The sequence below is a fragment of the Triticum aestivum genome, chromosome 4B (genome assembly GCF_018294505.1).
Source record: "Triticum aestivum cultivar Chinese Spring chromosome 4B, IWGSC CS RefSeq v2.1, whole genome shotgun sequence".
In the NCBI taxonomy this organism is placed as follows: Eukaryota; Viridiplantae; Streptophyta; class Magnoliopsida; order Poales; family Poaceae; genus Triticum; species Triticum aestivum.
The window spans coordinates 160,544,950-160,555,598 of NC_057804.1; positions in this window are offsets into that span (position 1 = coordinate 160,544,950).

The following is a 10,649-nucleotide window of genomic DNA, read 5'->3' on the forward strand; positions in this document are numbered from 1 at the left end:
TGTACTTCTTCACACACGCTCTCACCACTTACCGCCGTTTACACGACATGTACTCGGCAACCTTCAAGCGGAAGCCCAACGTGGGTGTCGGCCACGGCCTACCTAAACACTCAAGTCTCTAGTCCAGGTTTATCGCCTATTCGGGTTCCATCCATGAGGAGATCCGGCCGGAGTTTCGCTCACAGCCCCAAACGATGTGAACAGGGTTCCCGAGACACCAAACGGGCGCCCGGTACACCGTGCCACGTGCCTACCGCATCACAGCCCACCCCTACGGTCAGCGCTGCGCACGGCCTCCAGCATACTACAAACACCAGAAACTACTTGCAACTCCTGGACAGAGGACAAGGGTGATTAAGAAGCCGAGAGGGTCCATTGGTTTCGGGCCCAATGCGTGGTAGTAATTGAATCATGGATCACAAACACAGAACTCAGTTCCTGAGGACGGCTGCAATGAGACAACCCACCATGTACTCCTACATGGCCTCTCACCGCTACCTTTACCAAAACGTGTTCACACGCTTAGCTCACACATAGTAGGACATGTTCACACGCCTCTGATTCATCCCCGATGAATCAGACCTGACTCAACTCTAAGCAGTAGCAGGCATGACAAACAAGCATGAATGAGTAGGCACAACAGGGCTCAAACAACTCCTACTCATACTAGTGGGTTTCATCTACTTACTGTGGAATGACAGGTCATGCAAAGGATAAAGGGGTTCAGCTACCGCAGCAAGTAACAGATGAATCGTTGTTGTCCTAATGCAGTAAAAGAGAGCAGTAGCGAGAGAGTAGGATTGTATCGGAATGAGCAAGGGGGTTTGCTTGCCTGGCACTTCTGAAGATAACATTGAGTCTTCATCAGTGTCAACGATCACATCATCGGTATCACGTCTATCGAGAGGGGACAAACACCGGTAACTGAGAAAGAACACAATCAATGCAATGCTACAATATGATGCATGATCATGACATGGCAACATGAATGTGTTTTGAGCTAATGCAACTAAAACCAGATTAAATGAAGTTGGTTTGAATCCAAGATTCAAATTCAAACTCCATATGTGATTATTTAAATGTCATTCACTTCATTTGCTGTAACAGTAGTGATAAGTTGTTCTAACATGCATGAAAATGGTACAGATGGATTCCTTGAATTTTTCTGATAATTTTTCATATATAATTTATTTAATTTGGAGTTACGGTTAATTTTCTATGAATTTTGGAAGTTTTAGGCATTTTCTGGAATTTTCTGATTATTTAGAATTAAAATAATTCCAGAAAATTAATTATGCCATCAGCACTGCGTCATGCTTGCGTCAGCAAGTCAACAGGGCTGGTCAGGGTCAAACCTGACCAGTGGGGTCCACTGGTCAGTGACCCAGTCAACTAACCGGGTTAGTTAGCCCTAACTAACTTAGTTAGCCGAGCGGGGCCCGCATGTCAGTGGCTCACCTAATTAACTAAATTAATTAACACTAATTAACCTAATACTAATTAAGCAGGCGCCTGGGCCCACACGTCAGTGAGAGAGAGAGGTCAAACCCCGCCGGTCGGAGCGGTCAACCCGCCGGCGTTTAGCCGCCGGCGAGGACAGACGCGGCGGCGTGCTGCGGGATTCGCCCACAGGGCGCCATTTGCTGCGCGGAGGGCAGCTACGGGCAGCTGGTGATCGCCCGCACCCAGCCATGGTGGTGGCTTGGCCAGGGAGTGGCCGGAGCTTCGCCGGCGACGAGGCCAGGCGGAGGCTGAAGCTCGGCCAGCTCGTGCGCGGGGCTGCGGTGGCCTAGTCGGCGTGGCGCTAGCACCTACAGCCTCTACGCGATGCGGGGAGCGTGTTGGCGCGATGCCCGGGACCAAATGGTCACCGGAGCATCACCGGCGACGAGTGCAGGCGGCGGCGCAGTCGGGCGAGAGGCGCGAGGCGGCTACGGCGTGCCAGAGAGGGAACGGAGAGGGGGAGGATGATCAGAAGCTCACGTAGATGACCGTGGGATGGACGGCGAGCTCGGGGAAGGACGAGCGGTGACGAATTTGACGACGGCGATCCTCGGTAGCCGACGAGGGGGAAAACATCGGGGCGGCGCTCCGGGGCTCTTTCGGTCGTGTGGCTCGGTGAGGGGGTTGGTGACGAGGCGCAGGAGCTCGGGAGCGGCTCGTGGCATTGTCGGGACGGCGGTGGTTGCGGCAACGGCGAACGGCGGCGGTGGGCGTGTTCGGTGGAGCGTGAGAGAACGAGACAGAGGAGGGGAACGAGGAAGAGGAAGAGAGCGAGGGGGTCCAGGGAGTCGGGGCGGCGCCGGGGAGAAGACGCGAGGCGTCGCGGTGGCCAGGCGACGCAGGCAGGCAGCCTGGTGGCGTGGCGCCCACGCGCGCGCCGGCGTGCTCCTCTCTGCCTGCCTGGCGAGAGGAAGCAGGTGGCTGGCACGGGCCAGCACAGTGCTGGGCCGGCCAGTGGGCTGCCAGGTGGGCTGGCCGCGCAGGTAAGTGGCCCTGGTGAGTAATGTTCTTTTTTTAATTTTTCAGTTCTGTTTCCCTTTTTATTTTATTTTGCCACTGTTTTCAAATTCAAAATAATTTCAAACAGTGCCAAAACATTCTGAAATATTTTATGTTACCTCTCTGGACTATTCCAAAAGTACATAAAACATTTCAAAGCATTTGAAAATATATTCATTATATATTATGAATATATCCCCAAATTCAAATAGACTATTGATTTAAATTCAGAGACCAAATAATTCCTTAAAAATATTCCAGAATTTTGGTTTGATATATAACTCTTGCCAAAATTCACAAAACTATTTTTAGGGCACTTTGGATTCACAGAATGCAATTTAAAGGGTGCTTGCCCTTCTTTTAGTTAGGTTTTGAGGTTTCAACAATCCTCAATTCAAGTTTCAGAAATTTAGACATGATGCATGGATGATAAAGCAAGGACAAGCAAGGCCTAAACTGGGGATGTGACAGTTCCGAAGCATCCTTTGCAACGGGAAGCGTGCGACGACCGTAATCTCATGGGCTTTGAAGTAGTGGGATAGTTTCCTTGAGGCTATGATGAGGCCAAAGATCAATTTTTGCACGCCAGAGTACCACGATCGAGCCCCATGTAATAGGGAGCTAACAAAGTACACTGGGCACTACACCACTTTCTTCCTTGTCGTGTCCTTGGGGTTATCAACACCGTCGTGCTCACTTTTGTCTTGATCTCCACTCGATTCTGCCGGGCCCTGCCCTTTCTCTTTTGTGTCCACTTCCAGCTGCGCCACCAAGGCCGCACAAACCACTTTGTTGGTTGCTGCCAAGTATAGCAAAAATGGCTCCTGTGGCTTGGGGGTGACCATGGTAGGCACAGAAGATAAATATGCCTTCAACTCTTGCATGGTTGCATTTGGTTCAGGGGTCCACTTCATGGGCCCTGCCTTCTTCAAGAGTTTGAAAAATGGCAGGGCACGCTCGGCAGACTTGGAAATGAATCTACTTAGCTCATTGGTGCTTGGATCTACTCATTGGCTTTGATCTTGTCAGGATTAGCTTCGATTCCCCTGTGGGACACAAAGAACCCAAGCAGCTTACCAGAGGGAACGCCAAACACGCACTTCTCTTGGTTAAGCTGCAAGTTGATCTTGCACAGATTTGCAAATGTCTCCTCCAAATCATGGGTAAGAGTTGCCCTGTCCTTGGTTTTGACCACAATGTCATCCATATAAGCTTCAATGTTTCTGTGCAGCTGAGGTTCAAAACCAATCGAGACTGCCCTTGCAAAAGTCGACCAGACACTCTTTAATCCGAATGGCATGCTTATAAAGCAGTACGTACCACATGGGGTGATGAGCGAGGTCTTCTCTTCGTCTTCCTTGTACAGGAACATCTGGTGATATCCAGAATACACATCCAGGAAGGAAAGAAAATCGCAACTTGAAGTGGAATCCACAATATGATAGATGCGCGGCAAGGGAAATGGGTGCTTAAGGCAAGCTTTTTTGAGATCTATGAAATATATGCAAAGCGTCCACTTCCCATTAGCCTTTCGGACTACCACTGGGTTTTCTAGCAGATGTAGCAGGCCGGTGACAAAACCAGCTACCTCAAGCTTCCTGATCTCTTCTGTAATAAACTGTTGCCTCTCCAAGGCTTGCTTCCAGACTTTCTACTTAACAGGTCTGGCGTGTGGGCAAACAGCAAGGTGGTGCTCGATTACCTCCTTGGGAACACCGGGGATATCAGATGGTTCTCATGCAAACACATCACTATTCACCTGCAAGAAGGCAACAAGCGAGCTTTCCTGTTTGTCATCGAGGGTGGCGCTAATGGTAAAGGTATCATCAATGCCAGTAAGCCCTCCCGGGACCTTCTTCACTTGTGGAGCAGAAACCTTGGTCCTTTTATTGTTGGAACTCTCCGGAAAATCATCAAGAGGTGCAGCGCACTCTGAAGAGGCGCGCTCCCAGATTCCTTGCCGGTGTCCTTGCTATCCTTCTTCTTTCCTCTGCTTCCTTGACGGGAACTGCTGCTGCCGTTGCCTTTGCTGCGACCGCGTCTCGGTACATCTTGTCTATGCAAATGATTGCGTCCTTCTCATCCGATGGGATAGAGACGATTCCAAGCGGCCTAGGCATCTTCAGGGTATTTTAGGCATAGTGGGATGCGGCCATGAACTTGGCTAGGGCCAGTCACCCAAGAATACCATTCTACGGCAAGGGGAGGTCGACCACATCAATCACAATCTTTTCTGTCTGATAGTTCAATTCACATCCAAACGTCACGGGCAACGTGATCTTTCCCTTAGGATGACTCCTACCGGGATTAACTCCTTAAAACGTGTCGGTGCCCACTAACTCTTCTTCTGGTATCTGAAGTCTGCTAATAACCTTTGGGGAAATCAGATTCAACCCGGCCCCGCCATCCACCAATATCTTAGTGACCTTGAGCTTGCGAATTGTTGGAGAGACCAACAACGGCGAGCATCCTACCGCAGTGGTTCGGTCAGGATGATCCCCTTTGTCAAAGATGATGGGTGTGCTTGACCATTTGAGTGGTTTCCGGGCCTCTTGTGTTTGTTCCATGGGATTGACCTCACACGCCCACCATTTGAGTTGGCGGTGAGAGGAGTGCAAGGATGCACCCCCGTCAATGCACAGGGCATTAGTGGCCTTCTGAAACTCTTACTCGTTGGTTTCCTCTTCATCCCCCCATCACTCTCATCATCACAAGCTTCCTTCACCTGACCTTGGCAGGTTTTCCTTTACTCCGAAACGTTTTTCCGGGGCAATTTTCTTCACCGCCTCGGCTCTTGCCGCAAGCGGCATTCTGACCTTTGTCCTTGTCATGCTTCTCATACTCAGCTCTCTGTCTCTTGACTAACTGCTCAACCTGATAGCACTCTTGAAGGTCGTGGCCCTTGGTCCGATGGATCTTGCAGTATGGCCTATCGCCCTTCCTGGCCTTCTTGGCAGCCCCAGCTTCTCGGCAATCAGCAGACACGACAGCCTCCTTGTCGGGGACCTCAGCCTTGGCGCTTTTGCCGGTACTAGGGGTGCCAGATCCTTCAACAGTTAATACCACCTTATCTTTGCGCCTCTTATTATGCTTCTTGCTCTTCTTCTGACTGGTGAGCTCATCATCCTCTTATGAATCCATATTGATGCAGTCCTCCTCTCCGAGAAACTTCCTCCCTTCCTCCATCCGAGCACACTTATCCACTAGGGTGTACAACTCCTTCACAGTCTTGGGCAACCGCACGTTCATTTTGGCGTGAATCTTGTGGTTGCGCACATTGGACTACAAAGCAGCTATCACAGCTGCCGGATGGATGTTTGGGATGTTCTTGTGGACTCTGCTAAACCTTTGCAAGTACTTCCAGAGTGTCTCTCCTTCTTTCTACTGGGTCGGCCTGGCTCTTGATGGCCGCCAGTGAAGGCGCCAATGAACTCATAGCAAAGGTCTGCCCAAGAAGAGATGGAGTTCTCCGGCAGATGCATCAACCAAGACCTCACATTGGATTTTAGAGCCAAAGGAAAGTAGTTGGCCAATACCTTCTCATCCCTCCCCATGACAGCTTGGATGGCGATGGTGTAGATGCTCAGGAACTCTGCCGGGTTGAGTCTCCCATCATACTTCTCATTTATCTCTGGCTTGAACGTGCGGATCGATGGCCAACAGAGTTGCTATAGCTCACGAGTAAAGGCAGGGCACCCCACCTCAAAAGGGAGGCACCCACCATTATCCGGCGTGGGCTCGTCAACATTGGGACCATTGCTCCCATTGTTCCGGCGGGGGTCGTCACGGCGTGGCTCATCGACGATACGCACGTCCTCCCTCCACCTACCCTCCAGGGCTGGCCATTGATCTGGGCGCGCTCGAGGGCCAGAAGAGACCATCGAGACATCATCAGATTCTTGGTGATGTCGAGCTTGCGCTGGTTGCTGTGGCGGGGACTGCACTATGGGGGTGGCCCCATCCGTATGACTAGCAGCACGAGCTGTCGCTGTTGCTTGGAGAGGTCGTGGTGGCGCCAGCTTGCTATGTGCCCCCAGCTTTAGCGAAGCCGAGCTGGCTCTGGATGTTGGCACGCCACTCGTCCATCTGCTCAACTGCAAGTGGGAACCTGAGTAGCTGTTGTGCCCGCGCCATGGCCTCTGTAGCCGTGCTCGGCATGGGTGACGATGACGCACACCGTCGCTCGGCTCCTAATGGTGCCAGCGGCGATGGCGCTGTGCCCACGCTGTTGCGGGGCAGCCACTTGGACGTCAAGGAGGCACGACGAAGGCGCTTGAGGGGCAGCGGGTCCGTTGGGCACATCGACTTCACTAGTATGCGTCAGTGCTATACAAACAGTTTTAACCACTTTCCGCGATGGCATTTGGAACCATCACCAAGTGAGTGTGGGGATAGGGGGGTCCTTCCCACACGACCCAGAAATCGTCGGGGATGGGCCCTCCTGGGACACCAAATGAGCTCATGTGCGATCGGGTGACCCATCGAAACCAAATCATTTCCGTAGGTATGTACATCCCACACGGTGAATCCCAGAAAACATTTCCGTAGGTATGTATATCCCACACGGTGAATCCTAGAAAAAAAATCCGTAGGTATGTATATCAGACACAGTCAATCCAAGTAATACGTTTCCGTTCTTATGTACATCCCACAAAGTCAATCTAGGGAAAACATTTCCGTTCGTATGTACATCCCACACATGTTTATTTTTAGGCTCGTGTGTGATACATGTAACTATCACACACGCTCTGCCTTGGTTAACCGTTTGCTTTTATTAACGACATCACACACGATTTGATGAAGAAAACTGTGTGGCATTGGGCTATCCATCACAAGCACTTTTACTTCTAAAACCGTTTGCAAAGTTTCATGACCCATTTCGCAGATTTATTAGTTTACAATTAATAATTTCAGTATTATAGAAATTCACATTTCATATTGAACAGTTGTTTGCCAACTTCATATCGGGAACAAAGTTATATTTTAACATCACAGTATGATAGCTACCGGAAAACATCATAGTACAGCATATAGATAGTTCAATTTCATAATAACAATATTAGAACAATATATTCATTTCCCCAATCGAGATCATCCAGGCTCGCCTTATCCACCTCTGCTTTCAGTTCAATAAGAACATGTTTTGCACTGGCCAACTGGGAAAGTGCCTCCTCCTTCGCGAACACCATCTTAGCAAAGTCTGATTTAAAAAATCTGAGCTCAATCTCCACCTTCCTATTTTTATCTCGCATCTTCAAATATTCTCAGCGTTGACAAAACTATCTCTAAGCCTACCTCTGTTCTCTTCCCGATACATGCTCTAGAGCTTTGCTAGGCACATCTTCAAAGACAGTGACCACACTTGATCAACCCACTCCAAGTAAGAACACTTCCGTTCATCCTATAATATTGAAAACTAGATCAGTAACAATTGTTGGGAAAATGGGCTTATAGCAACATAGAAAATCACCAATACTTATTTTGAAAAACTAAAGAAATAGGTTAATTATGACATATCTTCTCAAAAAGATCAATGTGCAACTGAATTAATTGCTACTGACACAGCAACCAAATTCTGAAACGTCAGAAGCTATAATTAACTACAACAACGCTACAAGTTCCTACTCATGTACTATCAATAACAAATTGAACATTTTAAGAGGAAGGTAAGTATAACTGCAACAACATAGCGACATTGTTTGGATGACAGCAAATTGATACTAACAGGTGTGTACATGTACAAATTTAGTAACACAGAACTAATAGCACTAAGGCGTCCTCTATGTACGCCAAAACCGGTGTAAAGACAACTGTTGCTACATCTCGCATCGGTGCCCAGCACTGGCGAGCCGATGCAACGAAAAAAAAACATGGCCATGAACTCCGGAGCACCTAGTTGCTCCGACGCCTAGTTCCTTCATGCCATAAAGATTTAGTATTTTACTGCTTGGTTGCTCGGATGTGTGGACAAGTTGGTTGCAAAATAATTTTCTAATGGCACCACTGATGAGATGGCAACATTTTTAGATACTAGGTACAACCTGTGACACTGTCTTAGTAGGCGTTTGGTTGAAGGTGTGGTATGAATGGGTTTGGACCGTGACAGTGTCTGAATCACATCTAACAAATGATTTGTAACAACGAAAGAGGGTCTAACCTTCTCTGCACATGCCAGAAACTTCCTCCCACTGTCCATAGATTCAAACGCAACTAGCTTCACACATGGAGATTGATGGTGACAATGAGCAGACAGATCTTCAACCACCCCGCTCCATTCATTGCAACTGATGGTCCTAGGGAACTACAAGAGGAAGAAATGACTCGAATCAACCGCCAAGTAAAAATCCTTCATTCAAAGTCATAGCCCGAGAGAGAGAAGAGAGGCATACCCGGGTGGTGAAGGAGTCGTCGGAGGAGGAGGAACCATTGGAGAGGTCTTTCAAGAAGACCATGGCGACCCCGGCGGTAGGATGCGAGGCGGCGAGAGCGAGGAAGCAAGCGAGGAAGCACATATAGCTTAGGAAGGAAGGAAGGGGGAAACAAGGGAAATGTGACTTGTGGTCGGGGAGAAAAGGGGACGGAGAGGGGGAGGGTAGATATTTCGGCGGTAGGCCAAAAATTTCGAAATGTGGAGGGAAACTTTGCACACGGGCCACCGAACACCATTCACTTTGAACGATAGTGTGCATCGCAAATGATTCTTCTACTTAACGCGCATGGGATGAGTTTGATAATTGAAATTTTGGTGGAAATTTCCCCGCGTACGTCATTGCTTAATTTAGCATCGCTTGCTAATTTGGGCACACAAAAGAGCGTACATCACACAGACCAGACTTAATAAGTCAAGAATTTTTTGTAATTAAACAGAGACAATTCACCTAAACATTGGTCTAACAAAGACAAGCATTAAAACAAAGCCTAAGTACGTATAATTTTAACAAATCCACTGCCGCGCCAGTCTATGCATCACGGGTGTGAGATGAGACGTCGGTAACTTGTCCTGGCGACATGCCGCCATTGGTGGACTCCGCGTCCCCCTGCTGAAGTCGACCGCGTCCTCATCCTCGTTCTCGTCCTCAGTGCCGCCCTCAAGGTTGTAGTACTCGCAGTAGTGGCTGCGCCAGAGCTCGCGTTGGTACTCCACCGCCAATTCCTTGATGGACAGACTCTTCTCTACCTCGACTTGGGCCACGCGCAATGCCTCCTCCTGGCTCTCCTCGATCTCCACCGCCTCCTGCATCTCCAGCTCCCGCTCGACGACCTCATGAGGAAGCAGGCGCTCCATGGCCACCGCCGCCTTTTCGAACGTAGGTTGCATGCTAGATTCCGAGGTGGCCTAGAATATCTTGGTGTGGATGGCCTCGACCCGGGCCAGGAAGACATCGGCGGCACGGACGGCAGCTCGAGCGCTCTCGGCGTTTGCAGCCGCTGTCGCAGTAGTAGCTGCAGCCGTCTCGGCTGCTACAGCTGCCCTGTCGGCTGCCTCAGACGCCCTCTTAGCGGAAGCAACCACGCGCAACCTCAGGGGGACGCGACCATCGTACGGGCCTTCACGAAGCATTTCCACGGCGTCATCTTTGCATGAAGGGGGTGCAGGAATGGGGATTGGGAGGTTGCCAGCACTGGAGCACATGAGCCGGCAAAGCTTACAAACGAAGACTTAAATAGACCCAGAATTTTTCATCTCAAACGATTCCTACAAAACAACTTTGTGTGATGTTGTAGATATTTTTTATTAGCTGTGAAAGACGAATTTGGAGTAAAGTGGCAACGGATGGTGTTTTAAATGTACAAGAATTTTTTTAGTACTAATACAAATGTCATGTCAAATTTTGGAAAATTTCAGGGGTCATTTGACCTTTTAAGACATTTAAGTGATTTTCTAGCCATTTAATGACCGTAATTGAAATTTGAACTACATGTACATGCAGCAACTAACCAAAACGGTTTGAAAGTCATATTCTGTGTACTTGTGTGCGATTTAATTCCACGTGCAGTAAATTGGAAGGAATTTTCAAACACATTGGTCTAACGACTATGACATAATTAAGAATGGAGTGCATGGCATTTAAATTCCAAAAAATTGAAAACATGAAACTTGCTTGATGTAATGTCATACCACCAAGATTATGTGGTACAAAAATTGG